At 46.8% G+C, this 19,813-nt stretch overlaps 1 protein-coding gene across 1 annotated transcript in view; it reads left to right on the forward strand.

Annotated features, from left to right (window-relative positions):
- LOC150018803 (uncharacterized) overlaps window positions 1-18,764 on the forward strand; it is a 72,138-nt gene extending 53,374 nt beyond the window's left edge. Inside the window, exon 6 of the mRNA XM_090267333.1 lies at window positions 18,021-18,764. The gene's annotated coding sequence lies outside the window, so the exon portion shown is untranslated. The remainder of the gene's footprint in view (window positions 1-18,020) is intronic.
- Window positions 18,765-19,813: the final 1,049 nt, after the last annotated feature.

The raw sequence follows: 19,813 nt of genomic DNA on the forward strand, positions 1-19,813 counted from the left end.
GACTGCAGCATCTGGGCCCCAGACCTGGTAGAGATCCCACAGCATTGTTGACATCACATTGAAGTGGCTTGTAAGACAACTGTTTCTTTCACTGTTGGCTTCCTTGGCAGATTGTGGTGGCTTTGATTTTCCAAGTGCAGTAAAATAACTGTCCGGCTCACAAAGGCATACTTAGAGTGAATATTCTGTTCTGGGAAATGGTACAGGGACTGATTTCTTCCTCTAAATTCCAGAATATCAACTCTTACAATACAGAGGTGGATCACTATTCATTTGGAACATGAATGAGTAAATAACTAATATGCAATCACCTAAAATTATAATACCCTTGCTACTTTCCAAGTAGCTCTTCTGTCAATATTTTGATATAAAAATGTGTGCAACATTTAGCTTAGGAAATCATGAATGAAACTTGGTTCTGGGCTGATAGAAGACTGACTTCCTACAGGGGAAAAAAGAAACACACTAAACATTAGTACACGGCTTTCCTTTATAAACACATTAACTCCTATCCTAAAACCTACTTGCTTTTCTTACCTCACCCTTGAACTAAACTTTTGTGTTTGTTAGTGGAAATACGTATACACAAAAACACATCTGAAACAGATAATCTGTCTTAGTTGAGTGATAGTCTCCATTCTCCTCAGGCCTTTCATTCAAGGTAACTAAAGGGTATACTGAAATTTCAGCTTTATTTTTGGTGCACTATGGCTTCAGATTAAAACAGCTTTTCTGTGATCTTGAATTTGAAGTTTTTTTGTGATACCGGTTTGGTGGGTCACTCTGATGAGTTATCAGCAAAGATTGTTGTGGGAATACTGGGTGAGGTGATCTTCATACAGCATGGTGCTCTCTGTGGTGGAGTTGGTTACCAGGTGTCACGGAGCACAGGGATGAGTCCTCACTCACTTGAGAGACTGGAAAGTCACCAAATACTCTCAAGAATATGTGACCTTTGAAATGTCTCTTGAAAGAAGAGTTTGCCAAGTGGAAGGAGTGACTGGGAGAAAGAGGTAGGAAAGGGCGTTTCAGACAGCTGCATGGATAAACCTGGGAGGTCAGTAGGAGCTGCGTGGATAGACCTGGGAGGTCAGCAGGAGCTGTGTGGATAGACCTGGGAGGTCAGCAGGAGCTGCATGGATAGACCTGGGAGGTCAGTGGGAGCTGCGTGGATAGACCTGGGAGGTCAGCGGGAGCTGCGTGGATAGACCTGGGAGGTCAGCGGGAGCTGTGTGGACCACGCCTGGGAGGTCACTGCATGGAGTGCTGCTGTGGCCGTACTTGAAGGCCTCAGGTAGGTTGGGGGCTGAAAGGGGGCAGGGGCCAGGTCGAGCAGTGGAAGCCCCTCTGGAAATTCACACTGGGTAGTTATTGAATCAGATTTGCCTTCTATAGCAGGGCTTTTGTAGGCTCAGTCTCTACTCAAAGGCTTCTCTAAAATGGCAGAATAGTGATCCCATTCAGACACACAAGTCCTTGTATCAATTTCTATAGGTGTGGGACTCAAAATTCCACAGATTTCCAAGTTTAAGGTATGACTACAGGCCACCTACCAGTTATCACAAAGACAGTATTAAAAGTTCCCAAAATGTGATTGGTGTTAAATTACTGCCCTGCGGGAGTTTATGGATGACTCTAGGACTTCTGCTACCTTGCCGCACTCAGCGGTGGTACCTTTCCGGCTCCTGTGGAGTTGGAGTTCCTGTAGATCTTAGAAGCAGTGCTCTAAACTCATCCTGAATTTATGACAATTTTTTATTGCTAGGATGCTAGACATTTAATTATCAGTGACTGTTAGCTTGGCTTTCTAATTGTTAGTTTAGCATAATTTGGTTGGTTGTTAATCGTGAAGTGTAAAGGAATGCATGTTTATAGCAGGAATGTATTTTAGCTTAAGAATTTCCAACAATGAGACTTTAAAACATAGATGAGGTTTAAATGAGCCATCTATACCTTTTTGTTAAAGAAGATGTATACATCTCTCACATTTGCTTCTACAGTGATTCTCCACAATTGTCACCACATTCTGTTTTGCTGGTAAAGGGAAAGTGTGTGGGATGGGCAGATTGTAGCATCCTTTGCCCTGTTTCCACGGGCAGTGATTTTAGAAGGATTTGGAAATGTTTGTACTATGTAGGGTGGGGAAACACAGGTTAGGAGGCCGTTATAGGGTCCTCATGAATGAAGATGAGGGCCTGACTTAGTGGTGGGGGGGATAGGTGAGGGGGGCATGTTTGGGAGATGTTTAGGATAAGGGACTGGGAGGACTTGGGGAACAGTTTGGGTAAGGAGTAGGGGAGAGGGGAGGCATCCGGGAAACCCCCAAACATTAGAAGAATAGGCTTGTCTGTTCAGCAAATACTGAACCCTTTGTGGGGGAGGTGGACAAAAGATGGTTAACTCTTTAAAAAGGCAGAACAGAAGAAGGGCTATTTTAAAGGCATAAGAATAGGCAAAATGGCGATTTTAACTAGGGATCAGGGGAGTTTTCTCAGTGGCGAGAGTATAGAAGGCCAAGATGAAAAGACTTGGTCAGAGGCACGTGTAGGCTTATTCTGCTACTACGTGCCAAGGGACAGAAGTTCGATTGCTTGACATGACGTGGGGGACACGGCTATGCTTGGCCCACAGGGCTTGAAGGCCAGTGAAGCCCACACTGTGTGTGTTGGCACGGGGCGCTATTTTGCAGTTAGAGCACTAAGATCAAAGCTTGGTTTAAGTGAAGTCACTGTCTGAAGATTGAGGAATCAGGAGGTTGGAGGCAGGAAGGTATATGGGTGAGAGACACTGAGGACATCAGTGATGGCAGGGAGAGCCTGCAGGGTTGGGTTTGGGGTGCATGTGTGTCTGTGCAGCATTTATTTCATTTGGAGGTGGGGTGGGATATAGAACCAAGAGTCAGTGCACACGGAAAGTAATCAGCCCCCAATAAGCTATTAGACAGGAGTGTGGTGGGGATAATGAGGGGAGGCGGATTGAAGGTGGCTTGGAGAACCCTCCTCATTTGGGTGGCTGGGTTTGCCCGAGCAATAGCGTGGTCTTCAGGGACCTAGCTCGTTGTGACCTGGGGCACTGTACGAGCCTGCAGAACGGGCCACTGGCAAAATCAGGAAGCAAAAAAGCCTTGTTCTGTGCCCTTTGCCCAAACCGTCCCTATTGACTATTCCATTTGGTAAACCAGCTTGAAATTCAGCAAAAAGAAAGGTGGCATTGAAATTAAAGCTCACATATTTATCACTCAGTGACAGACTCCACTTCATTGTCTGCTGGGGTCATTCTCCTTCTCCTCCCCCAAAACCCACCCTACAGAGACTCCTGAGAACACAGACAAGCTGCTCTGTAAATATTTGATAGTAGCTCAGTTTACTGCCTGCTTCTTTTTCAGAATATTTGAATTTTGGCAGCAGTCAAAGCCTATAGTGAAGCACAAATAATAGGCTTTGAGACTTTTACCAGTGGGTTTGGAGAATCCTTTCCGGGTTGATGTTCTGGCCCCCTGTGCTCTCCCTCTCACGTTAGAAGCATGCTCCAGTCCACTGCATTACCGAAAACCTTCCGGGCTTGCTCCCACCTCAGGACTTCTGCCCTCTCCATCCCCTGCTACCCTGTTCTCTGCCGGGTCCCCCTCTTCCCCCAGTCTGCTCCAGGCCTGCTCCTGCTTTTCCTTCAGGCCTCTGCTCTCTAATCACAGACACGACCCCTTGTAACCCTCTGTGTTACTGCACATACCCTACTCTCCGTCACCTTACGCTGCTTTGAGTTCCTTCATAGCACTTCGCTCATTGACATTTTACAGATTTATTCTTCTCTGTCTGTTTCCCTCCACTAGAACGGGTGTTCCTTCAGAGGTGAGACTTCGCGTTGTTTATTATTCCATCCCCACTGCCAGGACAGCCCTAGTGCATTGCCGTTTTCCTGTATTTGGTGATCGGTGACTTACCAGGTGAAACAGTCTGTCAGTCAGTCTGCCTATTCATAATAGTTCATCTGTGCCTGGCATGTGCTAGGTGCTCAGTGAGGAACTGAGTGAATGAATGGTGAGTGAATGACTGATTAGCTGGTCCCCAGCACTGTGGAATAAAATGGATGAGCAAGCTTGCCCACCTCTTTCTGAGACTGACCCTCTCGGCAGGTGAGCCCCCAGCTCCCTTGATTGAGAAGGCCCCGATGTACGTTCTTGGGTGTGTGAGGCTGTGTGTGCTCAATAATTCAGTCATTACCTCTCCTTCTGTCTCAGTATGTCTGCCATCAGCCAGGCTCTGTAATTAACTTGGTGTAATTTAGCTTAGAGACGAATTTTTCATTTTAAAGATGCCACAAACAACCACTGCTTCTGATATCTTCTTGGTTGCTAATGAACATCATACCAAACAGAACATGAAGACTGTGTTACGGGTCTAAGAGAGAAGGGGCTGTTAGCTCATGCCTGGGCACCACGGTGTGAGGACAGGCGGATGAGTCCCGGGAGAGCTGTGGTCCTCTGCTCTCACGGTGCTCCGCAGGGTATAGGCAGAGTCCAGGGTGGGTGTGTGCCTCTTCCTCAAGGGTCACATTTCCCCCAAAGATTTGGGGGAAAGAGCATTTAGAGAATATCAAAACAAATGTACGTGTTTGTTAGAGGAGAATTCAACATAGCTTAGTGGCTAAGAGCGGAGCTCTGGAACCACTGTCTGTGTTTGAGTCTGTCCCTTTGTGGTCCTCGGCAAGTTACATCACCTCTCAAAACCCCTCAAAACCTCGTTTCTGGCCTCTAAGCTGGGAGCCTGTGACTCAGTAGTGCCTGTGGCATGGGAGTATTGTCAGCATTCAGTGAGAGCCACAGCTGCCTTTATCACAATACCTGTCACATCAAAAGTAAACAAGGGCTAATGTTATATGCCATTGCTTGACATTTTAAGACAAAGGAGGAGGCAAATGAAATTTTATTATTGCAGCCAGTAAATCTGCCTCAGACCTGGCCTCTGGGGATCAATGTTCACTCATTCTGCTGTATTTGAGATGGAAAAGTTAGCAAAGCACTGCCTTAAAAAGATTAACCCATACAGTTGGCTAGTTTTCACAAAATGTCCCACAACCTTATCTCAGCCTTGAGCTGTCACAGAGTTGAGCTGTTAACAACATGGCAAATTAACGATGCTTACTTTTAGTACCTGCTATCCTAAAGTACCTGATTGAATAGCAGACAAAGTTGAAGGAACCTGCAAATTTGGATAAAGAATTGCCATTTAAGGAATGACAGTACTTAGAAGAGCTTGTAACTTTTCTGAAGGCTTTCAACATTATTTGCATTTCATTCATCAGGGTAGAAAAGACTGTCAGAGTGGAAAGAAACTTCAGTCACTCTTGAGTCCATCTCTTTCATTTATTTCCTGATTCCCTTTCACAGCATTCCATTTGTCTCTTGGCTTCTACTAGAAATAGAGAGCTCCCTCCCCAAAAAGCAGTTCAGTCTGGCTCCCTATAACTTCTACCCACTGGTTCAGGTTCTGTCTCCTGGAGTACAACTAATCCTAGCACTTCTTCAACATGTAATTTATGTGCTGTTTGGTATGCAGACCTCACAACTTAGTGTTTCCCCAGCTTTTCTGGAGAACTTGATTTAACCATTTAGTAGCCCGTAATGGTGGGAAATCTTCCTAATCCAGTGTTTATGAACTGCAGGTCACAGCTCATTAACTGATTGTGAAATCCCTTTGACTGGATTGCAATTGGCAATTTTTTCCTAATGAAATAAAACAGAAAAGATTATCAGAGTGTGTTGCACATAATGAGCTCACATACCACCTGGAAAAACTTTGGTTTCAGTTTGTGTGGTGCTGAGACAGGATAGTAAGAAGCTAGGAAAATTCCTTGGCAAGTGGAACAGGGAAACTGAGACAGGTAACTGCATGCAAGAGCTGAGCAGTTTACAGCCAGATACAGAAGGTCACCTCCCCAGAGGCAACATCTAGGCCTCAGTTGTATTTCAGCTCAGGGCCCAGAAAAGCAGCAAAACCAGGTGGGTGATGCCAGATCCCCTGCCCTGGAGCTGACCAGGCAGTGGAGACCGTGACCCTGCAAGGGCACACCTGGAAAACTAATGACTATTCTGCTGAAACCCTTCCCTGAGACCTCCCCTAAGGTTCCTTGCCTAAAAGAGAGAGAGAGAAAAACTCAAGACAAAGGATCCAGCAAGTGCACCATTTCCTTTCCCTTCTTCCCCACTTTTTTCTTTATAGGCACAAGTCTCCTAAACTCTAAGGCAGTGAGCAGCTGGCAGCTTGTCCTGGGCTGAGTCCCTGAACCTGTTCCCAAGGCCCCCTTTCCTCTGGCTTCTGCATGAGCTAAGGCAGCCCAGCCCGGGCTCTCCTGCTGTTGCTTCTGTGCTAAGCCCTTCCTTGTTTCACTGTCCCAGCTTTAATAAACACATCCTCATAGTCACTTGGGCTCGTGTTGTGAATCTTTCCTACCCGAAGTCAAGAACCCACACACTATAGCTGGCCCTAGGCAGACCCACTCAGGGCCAGGCCCCTGTCCGGTAACAATGTGTGTTGCTGTTAACTATATTTGTGCATTATAATAACTTTAAAAGCCTTTTGTTTTTTTTTGGACCCTCTTACAGGAATTTCAGGTTCCTTCATTTCTCTTTAGTCATCATCGTTGTCCTTTCTTTGAACCTGCTTCAAGTCAACTAGTTAAAACCAAGTTGCTGTGCTGGAGATTTGACCACTATTAATTTAACTCTAAAACTGTTAAGAAGGGCAGTGGGCTGTTGGGGTTAAGTAACAAGATCCAATGAAGGCCCTTCTTCTTTCTGTGTCCCCCGCTATTCTTCAGTGAGAGGAGGTGGTGGTTGAGCTCCTGGCAGCTTTGTGTCATTGTAGGGCAGGTCCTGGAAAGCCAGTGTTTCCTCAAGACTGGAGGGGCTGCCTCTGCCCTGAATTTTGGAAGGAACGTGGTGTGGGCACCAGCCTGCACGCATATGGGCTTCTTTACTCTCCGAGACAAGCAGGAGAGGTGTCGTCTTGTCACATCTTAGCCCAGGAAATGTGACAGTAACAAACTGAAAAGGGAAGCGTGTGGCTCAGTAGAAAGAGCGGAATTGAGAGTCCGGCAGTTTTCAGATCCTGAAGCCTGTGTGTGTGCTGCCGACGGGGAAGGTGGGTGTGGGGGAGGGCATTCCTGGGACAGGCCACTGAAGCTCTTAGAATAACAGCAGCGCTTCAGATGCCAGGGCCTGTGCCAGCACTTTTCTTTTGTAATCTCATATAATCCTCACATTGTCTTTTTCCCACTTTGTCATACTGGCCTGACAGATTCCCTGCACTGGTTAATCCAGCAGCCCCCAGCCCTGTACCTGCACCTGACTCATCTCCTTGCCAGACCTGTGACTGACCACAGATGGGCCCTGTGCTGCTGGGGTCACACAACGGTCCTCTCATGAATTTGTTCTACCCTCCTGGACAGCTAGTTTATAGCTTCTCTCTCTTCAGACTTCCAGCAGCTCCTCCCGTGTCCTGACTCCTTAGCTGATGACATTCTTTCCATTTCACTGAGATCCCCTGAGAATTTGCCCAAACTCCTACCTCCACATTGGGCCCTGTCCAAGGCCAATCCCAGCTGGTGCTTCTCTCTCCATCAGTTCCTTTTCCTTCCTTCTCCCGGTACATTTTTCCCTATAATACACACATTCAGTAACTGCCTAAACAAACAAAACACTTGTCCTTGTGTTCTAATTCTGACCCTATTTTTATAATACAATTATACATTACCTAACAATGTGTCACTCAGTGATGGATGGACCACATATACAACGGTGGTCCCATAAGATTATAATGGAGCTGAAAAGTTTCTATTGCCTAATGATGTCATAGCCATTGGAAGGTTGTAGTGCAACACGTTAGTTGCCTACAGTGTTCAGGACAGTAACACACTGCACAGGGTTGTAGCCTAGGAGAAATAGGCTACACCATACAGCCTGGGTGTATAGTAGGCTATACCATCTAGGTGTGTAAGTACATTCTATGATATTCACACATGACAGAATTGCTTAATAACACATTTCTCGGAACAAATGATGGATGATGATGCCAACTAATATTTGCATAGTATTTAGTATGTATCAGGCATTATTCCCATGTATCAGTTCATTAGGTACAATTATTGTCCCCGTTTTTCTGTGAAATCTGAGACACAGAAAGATTAAGTAACTTGCCCAAGGTCACAGAGCTGATAAATGGCAGAACTGGGATTTCAGCATAGACTCTCAGCCTCTGAGTCCTGTCTTGAGAAGAGCTGCCTGCGTGTGGTCTCCGGTCTCTCTACTCCTTTCCACTCTGAGACCTACTCAGATCTTTGCCCCTTGTACCAAACTGTTACCTCAAGTCCCTCCAGTCACCCACACATGGCCAGATCAAATGGTCAGCTTCTTCATTCTTAGGACATTTTCTGCACTTGCCTTCCAAGACAGTGTACTCCTGGTTTTCTTCTTTCATATCTTTTTAGTCTCTTTCACTGACTCCTCTTCCCTTCCCATGATCTAAACATTAAGTCACCCCAGGGCTCAGTTCTCAGCCCCCTTCTCTGTGCTCCTTAGCAGCCTCGAGGTGTTCAGTGTCCACAGCTCCCACACTTCCGTCTGCAGCCTGGCTCTTCCTGAACCAGACTCATCCCTCTAACTGCCTGCTCAGTGTTGGGTGCTCTGCTGAGGACATCCAGTAGGATCTCAAATTTCACATGTCCAAACTTCCCCACTCCACCTCCCTTCTCCCTGGCCTCTTCCCCACCTCCCCAGATGGCACCTCCCTGCTTCTACTTGCTGAGGACATAGAAGCTTTAGGAGCCTTTAATCTGTTTTCTTATTTCTCACTCCAATTCCAATCTTCTGGTAAATCACGTTGACTTTACCTTCAAAGTACACTCAGTATCTGACCGTTTTCACCACAGTTGCTTCTACCCTGGACCAAGCTACCATGTCTGGCCTGAAAAATTCATTATTAGCATCTTCACTGATTTCTTGCCTCAGCCCATGCCTCTCTGCCCTGTATTGTCTGACATGATCTTTTTAAACCCAAGCAGAGCCCTCTGGTGGCCATCATTTTGCCCTCCTCCTGCTCCAGTCACTCTGTCTTTGCTTTTAATGTGCCCGTCTGCCCACTCCAGTGCTGCTTCTCAGGCCTGCTTGGGGGCTGCCTTAGGGCCTTTGCACTTGTTGCCCTCCTGGAAGATCTTCCTAGAAATCTGCATGGGTCACTTCCTTCAGTCTCTGGTCCAATGTCACTTTCTCTTGAAGCCTTCCTTGATTGATTACTCTAACATGCACAGCCTCTGTAAGCCCCCCTCCCTTTATTTTCTCTACAGCACATTGCATCATCTGACGCATATTCTATTCATTTCTTAGTTGTCTGTCTCCCCCCATTCCCTGTAAACTGCATGAAGGTAACATTTTGCCTGTCTTGCTCACAGCAGTATCCCCAACATGTTCCCTGATACATAGTAGATGCTCAAAAAGTATTTGGAGGAGAGGCACTTTTACAGATAGAACAATTGAAGGTCTGAGAGGTTAAGCTACTTGCTCAGGGCCACAGCTCCTAGAAGTGCCAGGAGGGTGATTGAAGCCCTGCAAGAGCTTACTTGCTCTGTTTTCTCCTTTTCCCTGTTAAATAAAGACAGTAGCACATAACATGTAGCATTGCTGTGAAGATGAAACCAAATGCAGAGGAAAGCACTTTATAAACCTAGTGTACTGAAGGAATGTTACCTAATTTATTGAGAACCCTAGCTTTTTGTGTTATTCAGCAACCTACCCAAAGGTCCTTCCATGTTCTCAGGTTTTTACGTAGGAATAGCTGATCCTGCTGTCACCAAATTAGCTATTTTCTTCTTCCTTCTGCCCTTGGTGAGAGAAGTAAGTGCATGTGTGTGTGTGTCTGTGTCTGGTGGCTTCTGCCTGTCTGCAGCTCTGATCTATGCCTACCCCACCACTGTGGCCGGTCAGCAGCTGGGGACCCTGTCATTGTTTGTTCACATCTGGGTTCCTGGGGAAGAAGCTCATGTTATCAGCAGGTGCTTAGCGGGAGTCAGGAGTCCCATCTTGCACAATTCTCCTGGCAGCCGGCCTGCCCCAGCCCCCGCTCTCTGCAGCAGGCTGGAGTGAAGCGGTCACAGGCCCATTATGGCTAAATAACCAGGGACAGAAAACGAAGCCAGCGCACTGATGAACCGCAGAGCTGCTGCTCTCTCAAGCACACAATTTATGTTTCCCTGAACATGGCACAGCTTCCTGGGGTGGGGCTGTTCAGCCCTTCTAATGCTCGTGTTATGGTAGTGACGCAGCTAGAAGAGATGATAGAGATCCTCCCACGTAGACTTACTTGTGTGTTGTTTATTCATTTGAGTTCCTGATTTTGAAGTAGGAGAAAAATGCAGTCATTTTCTTGGAGCACCTTAAACTGCCTTTTCAGAAGACAGAGAGCTATGGTAGTGCGCGCTGGCAGTCTTTGGCCTTTGTCCCTGGGAGTGGTCTTCCGAGGGGAGCCCCTGCCTGGGCCTGCTGTCAGTACTTGCATTGATTGTGTGCGGCAGTGGGGGCGCCATTGACAGTTGGCAGCCACTTAACATTGTCACCAGGCCAAGTCATGCTGTGCTCAGCAGACACCCCTTCAACAGCCTGTGACATCCTGGGGCCTTAGGAGCATCCTGGCCCACCTGTGAATTCAGGCAGGATGTGGGGCATCTCTAAACCAGGGCGAATGCACAGCCTGGAGTGGGCATGCAGGGATACCTTCCCGGAATCAGGGCAGGCTTTACCTTCTGCCAAGGCAGACCAGCTCAGGACGGCCTGGGTCCCTCTCACACTCCCTCCCTGTGTCCTCAGCTTCCAGAGCTGATGGGCTGGAGCCCAGCATGGACTCTTGATTCTGCATCCATTTCCACAGGCTGTGTTTCCAGGAGATGGCTCAGCCACCCGGAGGCAGCTGTGTGGGGTGGGAGGCACAGTTTCTGAGTTAGGTTTGAAGCTGCACTGCTGACTTGCCACCTGGAGCCTTCTCTAAGCCTCAGTCCCCTTCTCTGTAAAATGGGATAAAGGTCAGGTGTGCGTGTTTGTAGAGGGCTTTTGGGCAGTAGCCTGACAGGTGGTGAGCTGTCAGGAACTGATAGATGCTGTTCTTAATTGCGGGGTGACTGAGGGCCGAGTAGGGTCACACAGAGAGGAATGCTGGGCTTTGGAATTAGGTCTGAGTTCAAATCCTCATTCTATTCATTCATTAAATAGTTAAAGACCACTTATGGATTTTACACTGGGGTTGGGACTGTGCTTGTTTCCTACTATGTATTCCCTCACTTATCGCGGGTATTACATTCTAGACCCCCCACAAAGTAGGAACCTTACATTTATCCTACACTCTTAAACCTACATAACTTAAACAACATATGTATACAGTACCACAAAATCTCGGGATATAGTGAAAAATCCGCGATAAATAATTAAATATAATATTTTTTTAAATCCCGCGATACAGTGAGGCTGCGATAAGTGAACTGCGATATAGAGAGGGACTGCTGTAGTCTAATCACAGGCAAGTCACCATACTTTTCTGAATCTCAGTTTCTTTGTGTAAAATACAAGTAAAAATGCAGATCTAGTGAAATGAGCATTTATAAGTGGTAGCTAGCTAGTTTATACTTTTTCTACTATAACTTTTTCTACTCTACTATAGGATTTCTACCATAACTATGGTTAGTGCTTAAGATGAATTGCTTGTCTTAAACTATTCAAAAAGATATATGCAGCTCTGTGTTCATTGCAGCATTACTAGTAATAGCCAAGATATGAAAGCAACCTACATGGCCATCAGTAGATGAACGGATGAAGAAGATACGGTATATTTATACAATGGGATATTATTTAGCAATAAAAAATGAAATCTTGCCATTTGTGACAACATGGATGGACCTAGAGGGTATTATGCTAAGTGAAATAAGTCAGACAGAGAAAGATAAATACCGTATGATCGATCTCACTTATATGTGGAATCTGAATAAACCAAAACAGAAATAGTCTTATAGATTTAGAGAACACCCTGTTTGTTACCAAAGGGGAAGGGGTTGGAAGATAGAAATTTTAAAAATGAGAATTACTTAATGATTCAGCAATTTCACTTTTGGATATATACCCAAAAGAAGTGAAAGCGGGGTCTCCATAAGACATATACCCATTAAAAAAATGGGGATTGGGGGAACAAGTTTTGGAATGAGATTTTCTAGATTTTCATTTGAGCTCCATTATTTGCTAGTCTTTGGAAGTTATCTAGACTTTATTGTGCCTCAGTTTTCCTATGCACAAAGTGGGGAAATTTAAAAAAAGGAAGTAAAAATAAAACAGGTGAAATTAATTTAGTATATTTTATCTTAACCCAGTATATATCTAAAATATTAGTTCAACATGTAATTGGTATAAAAAATGTAATGAGGTATTTTACATTATTTCTTTCTGTACTAAGACTTCAGAATCTGGTGTGTATTTTACACTGTGAAACAGCTCTCAGTTTGGACCACGGTCACATTATAGATGTCACATGTGGCTTATTGCTAGTGGCTACTGGGCCGTGCTGGTTTAGCAGGTCTGGGATATGGGAATTGGGTGTAATCTATGTAATCCTGAACTTTTTCTCCATAGCTGGACCAACCTTCTTCTCTCATCGAACCCTTGAGCAAACCTGCCCAGCAGCAGATTGGAAACTCTAGTAGTTTTCAGCAGGGAAAATAGGAAAAATGGAGGAATTTCATCACCTGTTGGTAAATGGTGCATCTCCCCTTGACAAACCTCCGTGGATATAGCAAATCACTTTGTGCCATTTATTTATTTATTATTTAAAAAATTAGAAACATTTTAAATTACCATGGACACACAATATTGTATTAGTTTCAGGTGTATAACAGTGATTAGACATTTATATAGCTTATGGAGTGAACTCTCAGATAAATCTAGTACCTACCCATCTGATGTCATCTGTGTGCCATTTATTAAGCATCTGGTGTGGCCTTTTCCACAGATGCACTGGGTACTCAGAGCATACTTTTTTTCTAATTTTTTTCAGTTACTCTACAAAGCAGGTTTTCTCCCATTTTGGAAGATTAAGTACTTTGCCCAAGATCATACAGCTAGACCTGGTAGGGCTGAGGCTCAAACCTGATTTCAAACCCTTGTTCTTACCTCTGCTTTTGCTATTTCTCTTAACAATGTCCAACATTGTATGCATATTATGGACTCTAAATTGGAAAAAGTATACACATAAAAAATTTATTGTATGTGCTCATATATGAGGTCTGTCTAGAAAGTATCCAGCCACGTAACATGAGAAATAGAGCCATTGTTTTGAAGAAGATACAAGATACAAGAAACAGTGTACCTAGGACAATGACACCGCAGTCCCCTTCAAAGTAGGTGCCTTGGGACCTCACACAGTTCTCCCAATTGCCATCAGCTGCCCCATTGTATTTTCCTAAATCTCACTGATGGTCTGAAATCTCTTCCCTTTCAATGGTGATTTTAGTTTTGGAAAAAGCCAGAAATTGCAGGGCACAAAATCTGGGCTGTAGGGGGCTGAGGCACCTGGGTGGTTTGATGTTTTGCCAAAAAACTGCACAAGATGTGATGCGTGAGCTGGCCCATTGTCGTGATGAAGTTGCCAGTCACCAGTTGTGGCCTTCTGAATCATCCAAATAGTTTCCACGGAGGAATGTTCAAGCTTAATTTAACATTTGATGCAGATTCATTGCTCTACTTGCTCAGTCATTTTGAATGCGATGACCACACAGTACATATGTTCACTCAATGCTGTCTAGTACAGTGAAGTCATCATTCTTCACGCATGTGGATTCCAGTCCACTGTCCTTGGCTGCCAGGTTACATCAATGTCGCACAGACTGTTCTCGTTATATTAAAAATGGCTGGATTTTTACTAGACAGACCTTGTATAAATGTATGTAGATATTTATAGAAAACGACTGGAAAGCTATACTCGGAGAAAACTTATAAACTTAAAACAGTTCTATCCAAAAGGATGTGTCCCCCCTCTTTCCCTCTGCCTCCCTGCCCCCTGCCCCCTGCCCACACACACTGGGGACCAGTTGGAATATCCATGCTGACTAGCTGCCATGAGCATTGATGGGGGAGGGGACAGAGCAGGTGGAGTTTCATTAGAATGGGGTGGAGCTCAAGTGTTTGTGAAGTCTTCCGTTTCCCTGGTTAGGGGAGCTAGTGGCAGTGGGGTAAGCAGATGGCGGCTGCAGTTGTAACGCTGGAACTCATCTAGTGTCTTCTCCAACCTGTGTGGCCTGCTTGGTGGGAAAGAAGCCATTCTGTGCCCTGTGAACTTCATCTTTGCCTTCTTCATAGTCAGGGGCTGGTGAGCAATGATGTGGCCCCAGCATGGGGAAAGGGCTGGGGAGCTGTGTGGGTCAGGCACAGAAGGATGAGACTCTGCCACTCCCTAATTTCGTGACAGTGACAAGGCTTTGAACTTCCCATTTGTTAAACTGGAGTAATCACTGTAGCTGGGGCTCTTTTCTTTGGAAGAGAGAGAGACCCACTAGAGCCAGGTCCAGTTAAAAGTGGTGTCTCTCATAAGATATGGAAGTACGTTGTCATAACGTAAGGACGGGAACCTTCACAGAGCAGGGCCTTACAGGGACTGCATCAGAAAGACCTCTCTCCAGATCTCAGGGGTCCTCCCCTCTGCTCCCATTTCCTTCCCTGTCCCTGGCTTCCATGTGCCTACATTGTGTAATTGTCCAACCCCAGTGTTCCTTCATGCTTTTTAGTCAGCTTTCGGAGATGGAGGTTGATGGCCCAGCTTACCTATTCAAGGCAAGCCATACATTTTAAAGGTCCTGGCAGAGGAGGTGGGACCTGGATAGTAACCATTTAGGAACATCAACCATAAGGGCTTGTGTTTCCCTGCTATGTTTTCTTTTTCACCCTCCAAAATGGTTATTCCATCCCTTCTCTTGACTCACGCCCGCTTCCTGACTCCCCAGACTTGCAGTAGAAGCCCTTTCCTGTTTCACTGAGGAAATAGAAGCCTCTTGTCACCACCACACAGTGCTGACCTGCCTCCTCCTGTACGTCTTCTCCACTCCACCTCCTGTTGGATTCCAAGCTGTGCCTTCGCTTTTCTCAGCTTGCTCCCACAGATGCCCCTCTTTTTCAGCATCTGGATTTTATCCCATTTTATGGGCCCCCCAAGCATCCTCTAGTTTGTCCCTCGGTCTTAACATGCTCTCCCAGGAGAACTTCAGACCCGTTGTCCATCTGAGTGCGAGTTGAAGTGTTGGCATGCGAACCATTTATCACAAGTCACTGCAAAATTACAGAATATGAATCAGCTGTGTACTATGCATAATCTAGTTTGGTTGACATTTTTTTCCCTGGCAAAACTTTCCCAATGGAGGAAGTGGTGTGTTCATTTCCATTCTGCCAGGAGCTTCTCTCTCCTCAGACAAATAACAGTTTGCGGGCCCCGCTTTCGCTTTCAGTGGCCCTTACTGAACCCTCAGCCCTCACTCCACTGATGTTACTCATGTCAGATCTCCACATGGCAAAACCCAGCAGATGCCTCTTCAGCTTCACTTTGAAGCGGTGTCCTTTGTGACTCCCGTGGTGCCCAGGAGTCCTCTTTCTCTTCATCTTCACTTGCCTCTTCACCCAGGCCCTACCTGTCCTTGTCAGGTGCTGCAGGGCCCTTCCTGGGCCCTTTTGTCCATCTGCTTTGCCCTCACTGAGCTCACCTGGCCCAGTAGCTCTGACTCATTTCCTCATTCGCCTCCTTGACATTTCCATGGCAATGCCTAATAGGCATCCTCACACATGGATAGGTGTGAACAGAGCACTCGTACCGTTTGTGAGTCCACCCTCTCCATTCTCCATCTCGTGAGGCAGCGTCACCACCCACCAGTTGCTCAAGCTCTGAGCCTTAGGTCCATGGCCCACGTGTGACTCCCCGCCTTTACCAGCGGTGGCCGGTGCAGGCACTGCATTTCTGCCTCTTGAGTGCCCCTAACTCCATGCTAGTCTCACCGCTAGTGCTATGATGGACATTTTGTGACTGAACCCAAATAGTAGTGGGGGGCAGGGGTCCTACTACTTGCCACCTATCAGGCAAATCTTCAGAGATGGAGTTTGGTGGAAAAGAAAGGGATCTTTTATTTAATGACAAATTTCTGCCTGAAATATCTGGGCGACAAAAGGAAGGAGAGAGAAAAAGAGTATGACATCAAAAATAGATATTTAAATATTTGTCATTACAAGTACTGCATGGGTTCAAAAACTGAAAACACAAGAACAAAAGTCTGTTCACAGTGCTGACTCTTTATCGCCAAGGTCTTTGGAAATAACGGTAAGTTTGGAAATAACGCCTCAAAGCCCATACCCTCTAAGCCACCCAAAGAAAAATCACCCTGTCTCCCTCTGCCAGCTCAGTTCAAAGTTGTGCCCAGAACCTCTTCTCCCACCCAAAAGTATCACAAACGTAGATGGCTTAGCTGGTCTCCCCTTGCTCTCCAGCTTCAGGCATCTTTTGGAGTCTGTGCACCTAGGCCTTCACTCACAGGTCTGCACTGGCCACTGCTGGAAGGCCCGCTGGTGACCATTGACATGGTCCACACTGGGGGCAGGGAGAGAACTAACGCGACCCGCCCCACCCCGTTACAGTTTGTCTTCATTTTCCTGCCCCATATCCAACCCCCACTCCTTCACTATGTTTAGAAAACACTCCACATGCTGTAGAGGTTGGAAGGCTGGGCTGTGGGCATACTGGGCCTTGGCCTGGCTGGTCAGGTGCACACAGGAGCTGGTGATGTAGAGAAGCCAGGGCGCTAGAGAAGTCACCCTGCAGGCAGTGACAGCAGCTGCATCTAGTGTCCAAGGGCAGTGGCGGTGGCCGAAGGACCTCCAGCTCCAGGGGCCATTGTCCAGGTGTTGGTACCACCTGGGGCATCCTGTCCCCTGTGGTGGGAGTTGGGTGCTGGTCTTGCTCGTTTCCTGAGTCTGGTCCTTTGGCTTTTCTGGGGATCCTGTGATGTGCCAGAGGCCTTAGAGTAAACTCCTCAATTTAAATCAGCTAAAGCCTGTGTTGCTTTTTAAAGCTAAGACTCGGATATGGAGCTGGTGCTCTGTATTATCCACGAGTTTTTTCATCCCTATGCTCCTGACAGCACTGCTTCACCCCCTGAGCACCCTCCCTGGGCACAGAATTTACGAGAACCTTAGGGTGAGAATCCTTGGTTCGGCGGGTGGCAGGTCCGCAGATCCCACCATCTCCATTCATTGTGTGACCCATGTTCCACTACTTGCCACCCATCGCGTACCTCTAGCCTGGGTTTGTGAGGATGGAACCAAGCCACCTCTTCCTCAGCTGTGCCCTACACACAGTGGGTGCTCAGGACAGTTGGCATGGAACCAATGGAAGACAGAAGTTGGTGCCTTTGGGCCCTCTTCAGCCCCCTGAGGCTGCCCCGGGCTGCGATCAAGCATCCTGTAGGAGGCTGGTTCACTATGTGTCTGGAATCTACAGGTGGTCTGTGGTCAGGTACTGGAGACTGGATGGGAGATTGGATTTAGAACAGCAGAGTAAGTAGGTAGAGCCTTGGAAGGAAGAAATGTGCCCCCCTTTCCTCTGAGTGGAGGCTGTGAAGTTAGTGCTGTTCCAGTCCTGTCATGTCAGGACACACACAGACAGCGCTTGCGTTTCTGTGGAACTCAGGGCCCTGCCTAGCTGCTATCGATCTGAGCGGCGCTATCTCAGCATACTGATGACCCATTCTCAGCACACCTGTGCGTGCTACTGGGTCACGCTGATGGAGGTGTTACCTGGCGTGTATCCAGCTCCTCAACCACTCACTACTCGGCGGGGCTGACTTCGGCTGTTCTTAACCCCTGACAAGTTGCAGATATTTTTCCTAGTTCAGTATTTGCCTTTAACTTTACGATTTCTTTTTCTTTTCATTCCATTCCTTCTTGATCATTGTTCTCTCTACAGCAGATCCTGCTTCTTGACCAGAGGAGCGTGGCCCTTCCTTCAAAACCCTCTGTGGACACGCCCTCCTAGCATCCCCACGGAAAGATGCGGCAGCTCAAAGGGAAGCCCAAGAAGGAGACGTCCAAGGACAAGAAGGAGCGGAAGCAGGCCATGCAGGAGGCGCGGCAGCAGATCACCACTGTGGTGCTGCCCACGCTGGCCGTGGTCATGCTCCTGATCGTGCTGTTCGTGTACATGGCCACGCGCCCCACCGTCACCGAGTGAGCACCAGAGGGGGAAGCAGAAGAAAAATGGCTTTTGTTGTCAGATTCTCCTGATGCTGAGCTCTAAGTGGGAGCACCTGTCTTCTCTAGTCTTTGACTTGATTAAAATTTTTCCACTTTTCTTGGGAGGGAGTTGGGAGCGTTTTATCACTGAATGTGCCATACACTTCATGTGCCTTTCAAACTTCAAAGCCGTGTGTGTGTGTGTGTGTGTGTGTGTGTGTGTGTGTGTGTGTGTGTGTTTCTTTTTCTCTCCTAAAATCGATGTGTAGCTCTGCCTGGTGAGAGGAGGAATCTCGGTCATGAATGAGTTGGAATCAGTGCTCACCCCATCCCCATTATTTTGAACATGGATCTTTTACTACATGTGTTCACAATTTCCAAAGGGACTGTATTTCTTCTCTGTGCTTAATGTGATTTTAAATATGTCGACTCAAAAGTGAAATATTTATTTTTTGAATAAAGGAGATAATAGCCTTAACCACCAGATGTTTATCTTGTTTTGCCAGCAGGCGGCCTTGCTCCACCTTGCTCTCCAGAAAGCACTAGGAGGTGCTGTCTGTGGCTGGGGCTCCCTGTCCCGAGCCTTCCCTCCATACCTCCCCTCAGGCTTTCTCCATTGCACGCCCCCCTCCCCCCCAACTCCCTGCTGTGAATCACTTCCAGGAAAGTGGGATTTTTGACTGGATCATTTTATTGAGACTGTTGAGAGGGTCCAAAAGGGTGTGGTAATTGGTCTGTTTTGGCAAAGTAAGAGTTCTAATTGGATTAGGACCACAAATGCTTTTTACCTTACTTAGCAAACAGCAACAAAGAAGTGGTCCTGGAGGGAAAGGTCGGGGGGTCGGTTCTGTTCCTGCTGAAAGGATGCAAATTGTTGGCAGTCCAACTGAGTTTCTGGTGCAAATTGGCCATGCTGACAGGCTTGCTTCATTGTATTCTGAAGATGCTGTGAGCCCTGTCCTGGTTCCTGATGCAGCAGCCCCTTTTGGAAGTCAGACTCACGGTGACTGCTCTTAGTGTCTGTTCTCCTGCCATTGCTGATTATGGAGAGATCTGGGGTGGGGGCGGGGCAGCTGAGAAGAGCTATTCTAATCTCTGAGGCTGCATGATTTGCTCACGGATGACCAGGCTGTTACTGACAGAAGCAGCTGTAGAAAGGAAGGACTCCAGCTGACGCTTGGAGACCCTGGGATGGGCAGGGCTGACAAGGCCCAGTGGGCCTCTCTGCCAGAGCTAGTGTCAGTGGGAGACACCGTGCTGCCTTTCACCCACTCAAGTGGCCGTGGCCTTGGAAAGGGATTTACTAAAATATTTATCAAATGCAGAAGCTCTTCTCATAAAGTTCCTCTTAGGTTTCTATTTTCCTCCCCTTTATTTGGTTCTCTTAGGAGTCTCAGTGCTTGTGATCTCATTCAGGAAATACACAGAAACAGTAATACAGTATACCGCATGAACTCATTGACCAGCTAAAGCAAACCCCACACAGGGCCGCTCCTGTGCACCCATCTCCACGGCCTCCCACACCCA

The sequence above is a fragment of the Furipterus horrens genome, unplaced genomic scaffold (assembly GCF_987537825.1).
Source record: "Furipterus horrens unplaced genomic scaffold, mFurHor1.1.pri manual_scaffold_2, whole genome shotgun sequence".
Lineage (NCBI taxonomy): Eukaryota > Metazoa > Chordata > Mammalia > Chiroptera > Furipteridae > Furipterus > Furipterus horrens.